The sequence below is a fragment of the Ostrea edulis genome, chromosome 9 (assembly GCF_947568905.1).
Source record: "Ostrea edulis chromosome 9, xbOstEdul1.1, whole genome shotgun sequence".
NCBI lineage: Eukaryota > Metazoa > Mollusca > Bivalvia > Ostreida > Ostreidae > Ostrea > Ostrea edulis.
Window position 1 is genome coordinate 28396860 of NC_079172.1, and position 18804 is coordinate 28415663.

Sequence of the window (18804 nt, forward strand, 5' to 3'; positions counted from 1 at the left end):
TGACCATGACTTGACCTAGGGTATGTTAAATTTACGTAGAGAAGCCATTGTGCTAAAATAAACTTAATATACAGCACAACCAGCCGCAAGACATCTGACCTACTACCCGAATTGAATAGTGACCTTAACTTAATATCTGAATAGACCAGTAGGTGTGTCGAAGCTTAACTGGCTGCCCTGTAATCCCTCATAGGCTGCTTAGCAGCTGCAATGACAAGAGTGATACAAGTTTAATATTTATTAATTGGATCAGAAACAGGATGCAAATTTACATATATGGTGGAAAGGGTCGCATGCAAACTTTTTGTGGGGAACTGGGGAGGCGGCCAGTGTGCCAGTTTGACTACCAAAGTAGGAGCAACACAGGGAGCCCTATGTGGACATAGGTGTCCGAACCTGAACGAGTCCCCACATTCTAAGGGAGGTAGAGATCTCTACGCATCTCACCGGTCTCCTGCGTGCTACCTGGTTTAATTAGCAAGTGCGGAGCAAGCTTGCAGACCCTCCTACAGTTGTCGCAACATGCACCAGCCTGTAGCATCCCCTCCTTTGGTAGGAGGTGGATGTGGCCCCAGCTATGAACTAGCTGAGAGCCCCACGAATTAAACTTTAGCAACTTATGCAAGAAATTAGTACTTTCTATGAATATCTACTGACCCTTGACCTAGTTTAATGGTCGTCTGGAGGGTACACGTGAAATACCTGCCCCCTGATTTAGTAGTAGGTGGGAGGAGAGCCGGTTTTGGCGCAGAATTAGTGATCAACTACCCCAACGCACTCCCCAGTCCGCCACAGGCTTTGGAACAATGTCCCCTACAAAAATTGATATTGTATGTTTGTTTCCTTTTTTCTTCATGCATACTTGAAATTGGAGTCACTTAAACAGTGGGGTGGGTGACGTGCACCCGCGCCGTTGCCCAGGTCCCCCAGGCGCGAGGGGAGAGCATTTATCTCTACGCTCCCCTCTCCGTACCCCCTGTACACTCTCAAGCAATGGTTACTAAGACCAAGTTATCACCAAATTGACACATTTCGGTAATCGCTCTCAACTTGAAGATTACCTGCATTTCCTGTAATTTTCGTGGGAATATTTAAAACTTTTAGGATTTCCGACCAGTAATTAGATTGAATTCTGAGGTTGATCATTGCAAAAAGTGTAACCTCGAAGGTAATGAATTAACAACAAGGTCATCTCAATTCTGCAGGGTGGGCGACGTGCACTCTCGTCCGTCACCCAGGCCCCCTGGAGGCACAATGGGAGAGCGTTTATCTCTATGCTACCCCCTTTGAACCCCCTTGCGTACTCTCAAGCAATGGTGACTTAACCAAGAGGTCACTGGTATCACCAAATTGACACATTTTGATAGTGATTATGAAAGTTGTAAATTATTTGAATTTCCTGGATTTTTCAAGGGAATAGCTAAAACTTCAGGATTCCTGACCAAAATTAGACTGAATTCTGAAATGACCATTTCAAAATGTGTAATCTCGAAGGTGACGTAAGATTAGCAACAAAGTGGTCGCAGTTCAGGCGGACTATAAGACTTGTGAGCTCTGAATAACTCCTATGATGGAAAGCAAAATTTGGACAAAATTTCCAAACAATAATTTAGCAAACCATCTCCCAGTCCTACTGGAGGAAAATTACGCCCCATAACTGAAACTGGTGTACCTCTAAAGGATTCCGATTGATTCTGAAGAGTGTTATCAGAAAATTCTAGAATAATTTTGAAGTCTGAATTCGGTCAAAAAAGATCTAACTACAAGTCCCAAATACTTCCGTAAAAATTAAGGTAATGATAGCAAAATGGCACATTGCTAAATACCATTTTCGACGATTCCTAAGATAAGCATTATAATCTGTAATGAATCAAACTTTTTCGAACGGACATTCCTCATAAATTCGTCAAACTAATCCAAACGTTCCAGAACCAATGAGAATTAACCCAAACTCCGCTAAGAATTAAAATTAAGACCGATTACTCGAGCCAAAATACGAAAATTACCCAGTCCATTAACACCCCTAAGCCTTTCCCCTTAAAGCCAAGTCTCCTCGGAAAAAGTTGGATAACAAAACATGACACTTCCTGACGTGGTTTCTCGACTGCTGGAACCATACAAACTCCAATAAATGCCTATTGAATGAATTATGGAAAGAAAAATTCAACGCCGAATACATCTGAGACAAAACCAGTCAATTATTTACATGAAAATGGAATGGAGTGTGATTGACTTAAAGTCAACCAAACAATAACTTTTGGTTAGGCTTGACCATGAGAATAAACAACAACGAACCGATCGACAATCTGCAAGTCCGAACTTAAATTGAGATTGTGGACAATTATCGGAAACAAACACTGCAATTAAATGCAACGAATGATATGGAACTAGGGTCTCTGTGCTATGGACATTGCTAAATATCCAAAGAACGAAAAGGTGAGAATACACTGCGACTCGTACGCTGTGATACTGGTTCTAGCACAAACCTGAAACGTGTGTACGAAATAGCATATAACGCTCCACGTCACGTACGTTGTCGGAATCATCTGTAAACTACATAAAATAAAAAGAGGCAAATTGCTGAAATAGCAAGAATACCACGTAATTGCATAGGGATGTTAATAATAGATAAGTACTATAAAGTTAATAACTCTGCATAAATTGACCGGTGAGGTCCTTGGTACCTAAAATTGTGATCGTGCGTAGTAAAAACCCGTGAACCCCTGTGGCCGTGAATAGCAATGCCTACCCTGATCCTTGGGCAAAATAATGCCTAGCAAGTAAACCTAGCGAGATAATGTAGTGGTTGGCCACATTGCAAATTGAACCTCGTGGTAGGTTGAGGTCCGAGCCCCTGGTCTATGCAGTGCCGACATTTTGGCACAATCAGGTATACCTGAACGTTATCCAGGTTCATCGTGTATGACATGTAATTGAATAAATACAAGTAACGCGACATAATGAACTGATTACAGAATGGGACGAATTAAGAGTAAGCAAGCCTTGGAATTTGTAGCATGATCTGACTATCTGGTGCCCTTTGCTTGACCGACTCGCTAGCCATGCCTATGAAAGGTCATGAAACCTACGTTTACAAAGTACCTTGAATCATGAATGGCATTTTGGCCAAATAGATACAATCAAAATTGTGCCATAGGTTTGCCATTGGGATACATACTAATAGACCACCGGCAATGCTAGGTATATTAGGTGGTGTAGGACATGGCCAGGATATGAATTTACATATGGCGGCTGCCAGAAGATACATAGAGAAACTAAGTATGGGCTATGTTGTGCGGGTGCCTTACGACAGCCGGTAGAATTTGAACAAAGTGAATATTAAGGAATATCAAATAAATGCAGCGACTCACCATCTTGACCTTGAGAAGGGATGGTAGCCTTCGTCAGAGATTAGACGACTATCGCCGGCTGAATAGGTACCTCCTGCCTTCAGGGGAGGGGGAGGACCAGCGTTGTCGTGCTTCACTGCCTGACTGGTATGCCGTCCTTGTCTCGAGCTCCAGTCCCGTGGAGATCCCGCTTAGAAAGGTCCGTGTGTGGTGGCACGATAAAAATCGCTCCCCGCAAAGCGGCCGAGAACAGGCCAAAATTCGGAAACCCATCGCCGACAGTGGTGATGATTCTATTCAGGTTGACCATGAGAAAGGCGAGTAGCGTTCGCCCGGGATTAAACCTCCATCACCGGCTGAATGGGTACCTCCTGCATTTAAAAGAGGGGGTGACCATGACGTTGCCGTGCTTCACTGCCTTGCCCTCCTAGTCTCGGACTCAAGTCCCGTGGGGATCCAGGATAGAAAGGTCCACAGCACCCATCACAGTTGTAACAGGTCGTCAAATTAAACCGCGGGTCAGAGTTATAGGTGGCACGATAAAAATCGCTGAGGCTGAGGCTCCCCGTTAAGTGGCCGAGAAAACGCCTATCTCAGGCCAAAGTTTAGCAATCCATCGCCTACAGTGGTGACGATTCCATTGTTGGAATAGATGGTTTATTGTATTGCTTATAGGAATTAGATAGGTCACAGTTCGTTATCTTCACCATGGACAAAACAAATCAAAAACCAATCGATCGGTATTGCTTCTATTTGTCCCCTTTTTGGGGTTTTTTTTTTCTTTGGCTTCATCCTGTTGCTGCACTGGTAAAGGGTTGTTTGGCTGCGTATACGATTGCACGATGTTAATAAATTAGCTCGATGGCAATGGATTGTCATTAAGAAAATAATTTTTCACAATGTGTTGAATCGAGGTTTGAGCAGAATGAAAAGTTAGCTCGTTCCCCGTTATGCAGAATTGTAAGAGGCAAGATAGTTCGAACCAGGTTTATTTCGTAAACGGTAAGAACTGTATTAGCCAATCTTAATTAATTGTGGACTATTTGATATGTATCAAATAATCTTGATTATTGTAATTGTAATTATCAAAGATGAAATGCAGAAAATAACTACGGGGAATCACCCAATGAAATGATGACTATACAACATATATTTTGTAAGTGTATTGGCGATGATTGACCATGACTGCTTATAAACGTGGGGAACAGGCACCAATGCTTGCCTTAGAGGGCATCCCTAAAAGCAAGCAAGATGTTTGAGCCCAGGGAACAGATGCTCAGATTGCTTGCTCACCTAGTCCATAATAGAAAATTTGAAAATGGCAATTCATGAAAACTTAGCATAAAACCACTATTGGTAAACCAGAATGCTGCCAACATGTGAAAACATTGTCCGCAGCCATGACGATTGGGAGTCATTGATGGAAACAATCAGGTTTGACTTGGCCTATAAAACACATCAAAAGAAAACGAAGCAGCAGTAGATCTACCCGTTGGAAAGAAATATATGTAATTAAACAGAATGATAATCATCAACCAGCCTACTAAATTATGCACAAATGTGAGAGAAAAGATAATATATAATCGATGTGCACATACATGTGAATAAAATATTCATTGTTTCAGAATAAAAATATGTTTTCGTACGTGTTCGAGGTACCTGGGGAAGATGCAGATATTCGTGATCGTGTGGGATTGTAAACTATAAGGATATCCTTTATGTAAACTGGAGATAGGTTGTTGAGAGATTTGAAAGTATGAAGAAGGATCTTGTATTGAATTCTGTATTCAACTGGGAGCCAGTGAAGATCAATCAGAACAATAGTAATAAGGTCGATTTTTTTATCGTGTTATTAATCTTGCGGCTGTGTGTTGTGCCCTCTGAAGTTTGCTGGTGTGTTGAGAATGAAAACTATAAAGCAACGCATTTCCGAAATCTAATCTGGATGTAACAGAGTTTCATCATTCTTTTTTTTTTTATTTGCAAATGATTCATTCATCATTGTTAAATTGACGGATACAACCAATTCTGTGAATGTTCACATATGCTGAGTGGATACAAGAGAGACAGTGGTTTTCCATGGTAAGGGAATTGTCAAAGAATACGCCTATTTGTTTTTTCAAAAGAGGAATCACTTACAACACAGTCACCAAATTCAAGATCAAAACTGCTCATATCTCTAAGTCTGTGTTTTGATGCGAAGACTACAAAGTCAGTCTTATCTTCATTGAGTTTGAGGAGGTTGATATTCATTCACATACGTATATCCGATAAACAACTGGAGACTCTTTTAGACATATAGGTCCGATTGTCATCAGGTTCAACGATGATATATATCTGGGTGCCATCGGCGTATATATGATAATTCATATCATGACGGCTGCATACTTCCCCTAAGGGTTTTGAAAAAAGACAGTAGAGTTTCGGACCCAGGACTGAGCCTTGCGGTACACCACATTCGAGGGGACAAGCATCGGACAACAATAAACCAACGGTAACACGTTGATATATATCACTACAACAGAACCAGTGATGCCGAACATGTTGTCCATACATGTACGTTACAATCGGATATTGTGATCTACAACATCGAAAGCCGCTGCGAGGTCGATCAATGCAAGGATAGCGAAACTGTTAATGTCCAGTGCACATACAATGTCATGATCTACCTTCATGAACTGAAAATTGCCATGCAGTTAATGCATCTCCAAATGAGCTTCGATTCGTTTTACATTAACCTGTTCGAGAATCTTTGAAACGAACGATATATTTGACACAGGGCGATAGTTGTTGAAAATTTCTTTGTCAAGCTCTGGCTGTTTCAGTAATGGTTGAACAATTACCTGCTTAAAGTCACTAGGAAAAATGGATTCCAACAGCGACTTGTTTATGATTAAAGTGATGGATGGCAAGAAACTCTCAATGCATTGTTTTAATAGATATTATTCCTCAAATCGGATTCATATCGAAAAGCTTTAAATTACGGAATGCCCTTATCTTCCTAGTTTCCCTGATTGTAGGCTGACAATTGCCTTGGTGCAATATAAACTGCACTACTCATTCTCATTGAAAAAGTAAATAAAGTCACATTTGTTTAATCTTGTATTTCAATAGCAACATCGACATCATGTTTTGAAAGTAGTACTGGATTCTGTAGTTCATTTGATATTTTGCTGCACGTTACTTTCTAAGGTAGTGTAACATTTTTCTTGGATGTTTGCATTAATTTTATTTACAAATACAACATGTCATGAAGTGGGATGTTATCTGACGTGTTTAATACAATTGTTAAACCGTTCTTTACATACTCATTTTGACGACAGACCACTCCGTTTACCTGATCAAGAGTACGACCGGTCAACAGGGGATACTCACTCATCCTACGCACATGATTCCACCTCTGTTGTTTCCAGGGGTGGTTCTTAAATATTTTTAATGTTTATGATATTATGCAATTGATAACTGTTCGTGATCTTCACTTTTTTAAAGCATAGAGTTTGTTTCTCTTATCGTGGATAATCTTTTCCCGAGGATACTTGTCGCTTAATACATGTTCTACCCCGACACGATACAATATTGGCTGATTTGTCGCAAAGTTTAAAAAGTTGTCATTCCGTGGAGTCAAAGATTCACACAACTTCATGACAACCTTAATAAATTCTTCATCATCAACTTCCCATATTCATATAGCAATATTGCATCATCACCTGCTTGTGTTTATTGTTTGTTGGTTGATTGATTGTATATTGTTTAACGTCCCACTCCAGAATTTTTCACTCATATGAGACCATTGCCGGTGAAGGGCTGTAAAATTTAGGCCTCTGCTCGGTGGTTATGTCTCTCAACTGATTTCAAACGCGAGAACATGTTCTGTGTAAAGTCAAATTTTAAATGGAGTCAGGCTACAGACAAAACGTTGATATTACAGGGGTTTCAACAGTCTCCTTTGAATTCAACATTTCGGAATTTCTATGGTCATTTTAATGATCTACACTGTCATCATGTAAGAGATGTATTTTAATACCATATTTTATGGATATGTTAGAAAGAGAAAAAAATATTTTAGCATGACTAGGATTCGAACCGGGGTTGTTGTGGTCTGGAATGGCCAATCTGGTGTGTTTACCACTTGACTACAATAGCAAAGTTGTTACGCAATAAAAAAAATTCATCGCCACACTCTCAAAAATAATGCAGTCATGTATATTAAGTTTTGTGCAGATTCAGAGTAATGAAAATATTGTAACTTATATTTATAGGTTATAGACTTTGTATGGGAAAATATGACGACCGAGTTTTTTGGCGCGTAGACAAAAAACGAGGTCGTCATATTTCCCATACAAAATCTATAACCTTTTTATTGTATACTTTCAATTTCATTTAAAAACTAACAATAATTTTATCTTTAACAATAACTTTATCGGTTCAATTGAGTAAAAGATGAAAAACACGAAACATTTGAAAATTAACGGCGTAGAAATTTGATAGTGACGTAATGTTTGCGGGCCGGAATGTTTCCGGGCATATATCGTGTGATATATGCCCGCAAACTTTTAAAGAAAAAAGAAGAGATGAAATTGAAAGTATATAATAATTTGCATTATTTACATGTTTAAAATGGTATTGTTTTTGTAAGAGAAGTTTTTGAAACATGTCGAAACTTGGTCATAGAGATAATTTTTCTCGTGAGCGCCATTTGTGTTTTGGTCTATAGTCAAACTGCACAAAGATTCTCCTGTTTTAGGAAGTACATTGTAAGTATTGATTAGAAATCGAGATGCATACAGAGTGTGTAGTATTTGTGTGATATATATTTTTAAGATATATTGTGTAATATGAAATTGGATTATTTAATAGCAATGTTGTCAAATTTTGCAAGTTGGGTGAAATACCAGAGTAATTGCTTTTCTATTATGATTCTATTCTTATTATCAAACTAATAAGATAAGGGTATAGTTTACAGATAGATCAGTCAATGCTGTGTCAGTACGCTAGTCTGTTTGTCTGTCTGTTATTTGGAGACGTTCTGAAATACCAGTGTGTCCCTATCTGGGGTATGTATAATGGTCAGATAGTATGATATATTGTATGTTTTATATTTAGTTTTTATTATTTATGAACCATGAACCTACATTGTAATATCTGTGCAATAGTGTGTACTAGTTGTATATTTAGTAAAGGTTCATGAAGGTGATGCATATACATATAATTGTAAATAGAGCAGCACATAAAGTACTTGCATTTATTCATGTATTCGTAAAAGTAAATTGAGTATTCATAACTTATTTGATAAATAGTTCATATCATGGTATTTATGTAGAATAATAATCTGAATTTGAAAATCCTTATAATTATTTTTTTGGTAATTTGTTTTCTACAACATTTGTAACTGTGTTTTGTAGATCCATCATCTTGATACAGTTGATACTGATTACTTCATGAATATCATTCAATAAAGAATAAAGTGAGACAAAAAGAATCCAGTTTCTTACAATTACGTCGAATGCTTACTCCTACGCACCTGATCCCACCACTGGTGTGTCCAGGAGTCCGTGTTTGCCCAACTATCTATTTTGTATTGCTTATAGGAGTTATGAGATTGATCACAGTCCGTTATCTTCGCCTTTCTTCTGACATATTTCATACCAACTGTCAGACCTTTCTTTACAAATTCATTTTGTTTGAGGAGTTCGCCGTTTGTCTGAGAGTATTTATGAAATTGATCACTGTTCGTTATCTTTACTTTTGCATGGTATTATAGGTAAGAAGATATACGACTATGTCAATATCTGGTCTTAAAATGAGTAGAATGCAAAATAGGTTGATATCAATACTTTTCGTAAGAGGTTCATATCCATGAGCAATAACACTAATCTCATTAAGTGCTCAATAAGCATACATGTATGTATAACAATACGGATGACGTCACAGTTGGCGAAAAAAAAAAACGATCAAAAACTCATATCACATATCAGACCGGCACGTAAAAATGCATATCAAACACAGAATCATGTATTATCTCATTAGAACTCTGGGTTTACTCGCTTGTTACCAGACGAAAACAAATATCTACCCTTCGGCCTTTGGGCAAGAAACGATCACTTACTTGCGAACTGAAAGTAGTGAAAAAAAAGTTAATTGAAAACCATTGCGTGTAATGAATGATCAGTAGAGCTTTTTAAAGCAAGTTCTGCAATGATATTTACAACGCCTAGTATTATCAATGTACGAAATTCAAAACAGTAGATTTTTGGTCACATGAAAGGTGAGGATAACGAATAGAGATCAATCTCATAACTCCTATAAGGAATACAAATATATATTATTACTAAAGTAACTTGATCCGAGGAGTGGGATCACGTCGAGTTGACAGGCGAGGATCATCATATCACACGAGACGCGAAGCGTGGAGTTTGATCTGATGATCCGCGCCTGTCAACGAGACGTGATCTAACTCTTCGGATCAAGTTACTGTAGTAATGATAAATTTATTATATACCCTCATGCATTTTAAATCCACATTTATAAGAATAGTTGGGCAAGCACGGACCCCTGGATACACCAAAGGTGGGATCAGGTACCTAGGAGGAGTAAGCATCCCCTGTCACATGTACGTGTGCCGAACTCAAGACCCTCCTTCCCTCTTAGATCCATTCTGCTGGTGGTCTGTATACAATAATACAATACGATACAACAATACAATTATACAATGCAATAAGTTCTTAAATATATCATACCTCTTAGAAAACTACATTATCATTCATTAAATGAAGCTACCCAACCTTAGATAGGTTTCTGAACCCATTCGAATACGATTTCGGAATATCGATTTGAAATAACAGAATTCTACTACAAACAAAATCAACATAAGCTATTAAACTTATTCACTTTAGCAGCACATGCTAATAGATATACATTGTTGATATATTTCAAACTCAAGTTCAAGTCCACTGTAAGATAATTTTGTCTATAATGTAAAGAAATCTAGTCTCTGATTTATCTAAAGAATAGTCGTGTAATGTGGTACGTTTTGATACTTTTCTAACAACAGTTTTGTAATTTCAAAATTAATGCACGTTCATATAAAGCTTTTAACTACAGCAAATCTGATCAAAGGTTGTTGTTTTTTTAAGTGTATTAAAGGCTTTGCCGTAGTGAATTGAAAGATCAAACTGATTTGTATTGTCATTCAAAGTTCCACATATTTAATAGTACAACTCTATACTGTGCTATACTTAAATGAAATTCCCCTCTAAAATGGTGTATTGTAATTACAAAATCTTCAAACTAAGAACTTCAGAAGAAATTGGGTCACTCTGTCTCTCTATGTTATCAATAAAACTACCCAAACACCTGTACCTGTTACTCCAATTTCTTGATCCGCCCATGTAAAAGACGTTTGTTTTCTCATACAGTATTTGGTCGCAAGTCGCAATGTTTGGATTTTACATTATCAATTCTCTCACTCTGCCTCAAACACCTTATGTGATATATGATCTACATGTAACATGTACTGGTGCATATTGGATTAAGCCATTCAAAATATATACCTCATCAGATCAGTGTGGTTCAGATGGTATAAACATTTAAAATACAGATTGATTGTTTGTGTGAAAATCAACATGATGAACAATTGATCAAAGATCCCATACATCTACAAAAAGAATAACTTAGAGTTCCATAGCATCCATTGATTTATTGCTTTCATGTGCAATATCATGCATAGGAGATATATAGGAACTGGTGATTTCATCAATTTGGTTTGGAAGGCATCGTGATACTCTATGAATTCATGAGTGTCAAATCGATCTGTATTTTGATTCAAATAGTTTGACTTCACAACAGATTTTCCCCAAATGCATATTGCAAAATTTAACTTATAAAACGTGTCCATTGACTGCCGTGTGTTCAATATTCCACCTGTTACAACATATCGATTTTTCCATGGCTTATTTATGAATTCAAGGTTATAAAGTAGTCGAGGTTCTGTACCAATTTCGAAATATGTGAGATAAAATGTTTGATATTGAAATCGATAAAGTTTTAAAATTAACTCTACATTTCTGTCACATGTTTTTTTTTTTAATTCGTAGGTAAAACTCAGATTTATCTTGATTTAAAAGTATACGAATAGGTTGTATTTTACTTTTATTTTTTCAACATAATTTGCATCAGTAACGTTGGTAAAGTCGTAGAGAACAATTTAACACTGGCCATTAATAAATGTTTCTAGAATATAATGTAAAAGGGATATATATTTACGAATGTGATCTAAGGCATTAAATTTTGAGGTTATGATTTGAAATTACGAATATTCACTTATTGATGTAGGCAGACAATACGCCTCGTCATAAATCTTAGGTCATGGCCATTCTTCCTGTTTTCGCAATCTTTAGATTGTACGTTATCAATTCTCTCATTTTGTCCATAAACACCTTATGTGATATATGATCTACATGTAACATGCATTGACTCAAATTGAATTAAGCCATTTAAAATACATGCCTCATCAGGTCAGTGTGGTTCAGATGGTAAAAACATCTAACATGCAGGTTGATTGTTTGGATAAAAATCAACATGATAAACAATGGATTAAAGATACCATACAGAATAACTTAAAATTCAATAGCATCGACTGATTTATTGCTTTTAAGTGCAATATCATGCATAGGAAATATATAGGAACTTGTGATTTCGCCAATTTAGTTTCGAAGACACCCTTATACTCTATAAATTAATGAGTGTCAAATCGATCTGTATTTTGATTCAAATAGTTTGATTTCATAACAGATTTTCCCCAAATATATGTTGCAAGATGTAACTTACTCCTCGTATTCATTGACTGTCAATATTCCACCTGTTACAACATATTGATTTTTAGATGGTTTGTTTACGAATTCAAGGTTATAAAGTAGTCGATATTTTGTAGCAATTGCAAAATATGTGAGATAAAATGTTTGATGTTGAATTTGATAAAGTTTTAAAGTTAACTTCAAACTTCTGTCATATACCCTTTTTTTTAAATTCGTAATTAAAACTCAGATTTATATTGATTTTCAAGTATATGAATAGGTTGTATTTTATTTTTTCAAAATAATTTGCATCAGAATTGTTTGTAAATTCGTAGAGACCAATCTAACATGGGACATTGATAAATGTCTTTAAAATAGAATGTAATAGGGATATCTATTTATGAATGAAAGGCGAAGATAACGAACAGTGATCAATCTCATAACTCCTATAAGCAATACAAAATAAAGAGTTGGGCAATGTATTCTAAGGCATTACATTCTGAGGTTATGATTTGAAATTACGAACATTCACTTATTGATGTGGGTATATCTTACATCACGTTATGAAACCAAGGTCATGGTCATTCTTCCTGTTTTCTCCTCAAAACAAATGTTAGATGGCATACATCTGTACCATCCCATTCACATCAAGTGTCTTTGTAAACAGTGTTTAGTTATACTCTTCTATCTACCTTTGCTTAATATCATTCAATTCGATATTTAGTGTGAATATTGCTGTTAATGGGGTTTCGTTCGGTTTCATACGTCGGATAGCGTGTCTTGAAACAAATGTATTTCCGGGTCCGATTATATCCTTGAATAATAAATGTCAAATTGTCACTAAGAAGAATGTTTGACGTGGAGGTAATTGTGAATAGTGCTACCTCGCAATGCCATTTTCTCTGTTACTCTCGATTGTAATGAAAAAGGAAATATATGTGCATATTTGACCTCTATGATCCTCTCCCTTAGTATATTCCGTGATACAGAAATATACTGCTGCCCATTATTTATTTTAATGTTGTATAATTCAAATTCCGTCCAAGTAATGATTATCAGTGACCAATACGATGAGATAAATTTTAGATATTTAATATGATACAATCACATTCAATTACGCGTAAAAATTATACCAAAAATATTAAACATATATCTCGTATGAGCGGGACATGAACCAAACAGAAATAGCAGCGAAATATCTGGTAATCAAAACAGAAAATAAATGCACCCCCACATTATGGCGCTAAAATTCTCCAAACGACAGTGTCGATAATATGGTTACGGATGAAAGATTTACAAAACTCAGTGATCATGAATTCACAAACTGAATTGGATACTAAAAGTAGCACGACATTGAAGAAAAGGGTGGCGAGGACACTCTGTCAGTATCTGATGGGGAAGAAACACAGAAAATACTTTGAAATCATTGATAATGTCAATCTAATTGAGAAATTGCCACTTTTAACCCCTTTTAATAGATATGATTTCACTGTAAAATCATCGACAAGATAAATTTGTTCTGTAGTCATTTTGGGTGGTAAAAGTGGCATCTTGGAAAAAGGTTCCATTGATATATTCACATAATATTCTGGATCATGACCATATGATGCATTTTCCAGACTGAGTATTGGAATATCTTCATCAAGGTAGAATCGCTTATGTCATAGTGTATATTTTTTATGCTAATTCTTGTTTTAACAAGTATTTCAAGAATTGTGTGTTCGCAAAAGATACCTGGTGTTCTAGATGAAATTTTGTGAGGTACGATAAAAATCCATCCCTTTTCAAAGGCTGTAAGCCCTTCACTGGTGATGGTGACATCTCTATATGGTATCCCTTGGGGATCCGGGTTAGAATAGGTCCTCAGTGCCCTTGTTTGTCGTAAGAGGCGACTAAATGGGGCGATCCTTCGGATGAGACCGACAAAACCGAGGTCCCGTGTCACAGCAGGTTTGACACGATAAAGATCCCTCCCTGCTCAATAACAATAAGCGCCGAGCATAGGCCTAAACTTTGCAGCTCTTCACCGGCATTGGTGACGTCTTCATCTGGGTGAAATATTCTCAAGAGGGACGCAAAACAATATTCAATCAATCAATCTCTATATGAGTTAAAAATTCTCGAGATAGACGTTAAACAATATACAATCGATCAATCAAAGGCGAAAATGCTATAATTGTTTTGTTTATTATGCAACAGTATCCTGGTTGTCTAAAACTTTAGACAGAGATCATTCTCTTTTCAGGGAAGTAGTTGTGAGTTTCAAAAATAAACACAAGCTTTAAAATCACATGTGTGCATGTTGGGTGACAGGAACGATATATTCGTTCGTGGAAAATGAAACAATTACCATACCCGTCCCTACGAAATACAGATAAATAACTCATATAACCCTTAGCAGTGAGCATTAACTTGAGTTGCTATAGTTTAATATTTAAAATATAGAATTGGATTGTGATGTGTCACTGTGAACTGTGTACTCAACTAATGAGTCCCTCGCTGAGCATTTTCAAAATACAGTAGAACTTCCAAATCTGTAACACCTAAATACATGAGACTAATGCATTTCAAATCATTGGTTACAAAAGAGAAACCCTGGTTATATACTGTAAAACACGTATCAATGCAATTTTGTTCTATACGAACATAAAATGAACCAACGAAAACTACTAATTTGTACAAAAGTATTGAAAAAAACATAACCATTTGTTGCACTTTCAAAATCATGTGTTTTGAACAAAGTTAGACGGAAATCGTTGAACCTTTACAAATATGGCATTAAGATGACATTCAGAACATACATAGGAAGACTTTGATATATTCACAAAACACCCCTAGAACATATTCTGGGAAGGATTAAGCCCGCTGGCAATCACAGAGTATCAACACAACACAAGCGAGATAACCCCCAGTAGCAGCGCAGGTTTTCAATGATTATGAAGTCATTTTTTTTTCGAATAATGCGTAGTAACATATACGTTAATTAGACCATACTTTGAAAATGATAACCTTGGATCAAACCCTTTCTGTATTGCCCCTTATTGATGTTTATCAATTAACATCATCATATTGAATCTAAGAATTTTTTCAGAGATTTAATTTTCCATTCATCAATCGCTCAAGTATAGAGCACATGTTGTCTTGTAAGTGAGAGGTTCTAACACTATATTTAGTGACAATAACATGTTTAGAGTTGCATGTTGTTGATGCAACAAATGTATCTTTCAAACTTTAATTGTGATTTGTATTATTCATTTCTTTTCATTTGTCAATACAAAATCCCGACCAAAACAAATATTCATAACTTTTAATCCCCATCCTTCATTTCAGCCACATTAACACATCACACTGTCTGGTTTTAAATAAAAGATATATTGATTCATTGTCTGTTGGTTTTACGCCCTGTTCAGATTAATTTGCTCACATTAAGACTTCAGAAGTACCACATCAGCTTAACACTCTGGGCCGTAGCAGAGGGGGCTCTAATAATATGCACACACCTGCCTCGACACGGAATCTCCGATTCTGAAGGTAATATCCGAAGAACCCGTGGTTCCACCTCTGGTATGTCCAGGGTTGCTTATTTGCTCTACTCTTAAATTTGTATTCTTTCTAGGAATCATGAGATTGATCACTTTTCGTTATCTTTACAATTTCTAAATGAAAAGCGTGTGGCGAAGGACCAACTGCTATTCTGTGTCTATTTCTTGGGTTTGACGTAATTATGTCACGAACAGAGCTGAAACTGAGGACCTCCTAATTACGAAGCGAGCACTCTACCACTGAGATACCGTAGATAGTGAAAAATGTTACTTCTTTGAAAACAGCAGAAGCGACCATTGACATTTAAATTCATAATGTAAAAACTAATACGGTACCAATTTTGATGCACTAGATGCGCATTTCAACAAATAATGTCTCTTCAGTGATGCTCAACCGAAATGTTTGATATCCGAAATAACAATGAAGTTTTAGAGCTATTATAGGGAAAAACAGAGTGCCAAAAAGTGAAGTCAAATTCGTCTAAGGATAAGAGCTATGCGTGAGGGAGATAATCCTTAATTTTGAAATGAATTTCTAAATTTCATAACAGCAATTAAATATACATCCGTATTTTCAAGCTATTAACGAAGTACTTAGCTACTGGGCTGTAGAGACGCTCGACTATCAATATAGATATTGTTGATGAAAATTCGTTGTCATGGCGAAACAAATAATCACGAGCGATCTTTCATCCATGTCCAGGTGATTTGAGGTACTAACAGTGTGGTCTTGACGGTTTATCATCTGTACCCTGATGGCCTAAAGAGTCTGATGGGCAAATATATAATCACATAATTCTGTCTGCATTCTGGTGTTGAAAATCCATGTACGGGCTTGCTTTGGTATCTTCATATGCTTTACTTAAATCTTTCAACGGCAGGGAGTATGGTTCTGTATGAATATGATAAAAATATCATTACTTATTAACATAAGGTAACAGTTGATAAAATCAAGCATTGCGAAGTCTTGGTTCTTTGTATTAACGATATCCGTGACTAAGCTTTTGGTTTTTCTATATCATGAAAAAAAATCCCATCGCTTTCGCAATATTCTAACGTTGAATTTTACGATATCCCATGTCTTCTACATTATTATTACACCCATATGAAAAAGAAGAGCGTAATGTCGTAATGCAATAATAACTTGTTCTCTACGTAAAGCGATACGCAAGGCTGAGTTGTTTGTATGATGGTTGGTTGATTGATTAATGTTTTACGGCGTTTTGGCAATATTTCCGCCATTTTACAGCGGTTGTATGATGCTATTTTTTCTCTTTTCTAGACATAAGATAAACAAGATTGGAATGATCTACGGAATAAAACTGCTGATAAAGATTGATTTAATATTATTTAAAGTCCCTCTCAATAATGTTTCACTCATATGGAGACTGCCGGTGAAGGGCTGCAAAATTTAGGCCTATGCTCGGCGCTTATGGCCACTGAGCAGGGAGGGATCTTGTTCGTGCCACACCTGCTGTGACACGGGATCTCAGTTTTTGCAGTCTCGTCCGATGGACCGCCCCATCTAGTCGCCTCTTAAATAACTTGATTGCCTTCATAGTATTAGCAAGCATTGATACACTGCGTTCATGAGTTATTCCTACTACCTCTGGGCTCCTGCACTGAAATCAAGGTTTTATTGGAAGGCGAAGATAACGAACAGTGATCAATCTCACAACTCCTACAAGGAATACAAAATAACGATTTGGGCAGACATGGATCCCTGGATATACCAGAGGTGGGATCATATGCCTAGGGGAATAGGTATCCCTTGTTGACCGGTCACACTCACCGTGAGTCCTATATCTTAATCAGATAAACGGAGTAATGCATTGTCAAAATCAGTGTGCCAAGAACGGCCTATCATTTGGTATGAAAGACATCAAATAGCATGTGACCTAATACTAGATTATACTGGCAAACTAGATCATTATAACAGTCATAGTATTTGCGAAATTTGACTTAATACAAACCTTCTGAAACCTCTGTAACATCACCTTGTTTGTCAGTAACCTGGGACCTTTTTAATGTTTTATAGAACTTCATTTTGTGAAATTCAACAACTACTTATTCTTCTAATAATGGAACTAGTATTCCAAAACGCATGCATATCGGGCGGGCTATTTACAAATGACAAAATAAGCTGATAAAAGTGATGGGGTGTCTACAAGTTGGCATGTTACATTATGAATTAATAATTGAAAGGTGAAGAGTGGGATCAGGTGGCTAAGAGGAGTAAGCATCCCCCGTCGACTGGTGGAACCCGCCGTGAGCCCTATATCTTGATCATTTAAACGGAGTTATCCGTAGTCAAAATCAATGAGCCAAGAACGACCTAACAATCGGTATGAAACACGTCAGACAGCTCACGGCGGGTGTGACCGGTTAACAGGCGATGCTTACTTCTCCTAGTTCCTGTGCACGTTCGTGCCCATGGGAATTCCAACAGTCTGTTGAAAGATCTGATCACCAAAGGCTACGAAGATATTGTCAACGAGGAACTCCATTATACAACTTTTGCAAGGAATCATAGTTGTGTTTACAACGTAATTTTTTGGATGACTAATCACTAGATATGAATATTTCCGTTTTCCATATTTGTTGAAGAAACAACTATAATGTCAAAAAGTCTAGTCTTTAATTTATCTTGAGGAAAGGCCGTGTAAAGTGTTGTAAAGTCAGACGATTTGAGAAACAAATTGCGATTTCAAGTTTACTAAAAGTTCTTTAAAAAATTTCAGAATCCACAATTTATTAACACCACGTCTGGTATATGTCGTCGCACAGTACGTTTGAAGTTTCTCCTTCACATCTCTTAATATTTTCGTTAGGAGGAAAGATGGGACTTGGTAGAACACTTACTGGATCCAGCAATATATCTTTGTAGGGTTTTGATGAAGTTTAGGAATCCAGTATAGGTAACTCATATTCATCCGACCTATTGACTGGGATATTAAATGTTGGTATAAGTACGATTACCAAACGTTTTAAAATACATTTGTAATAATGAGCCATACAATTGCAATGGTGTTACAAGCTTTGTCATCTGGAACCAAAACATAATTCTCATGTAACATATCTAATTCTTTTATCACTTCTGGTTTACTAAACACAGAAGGA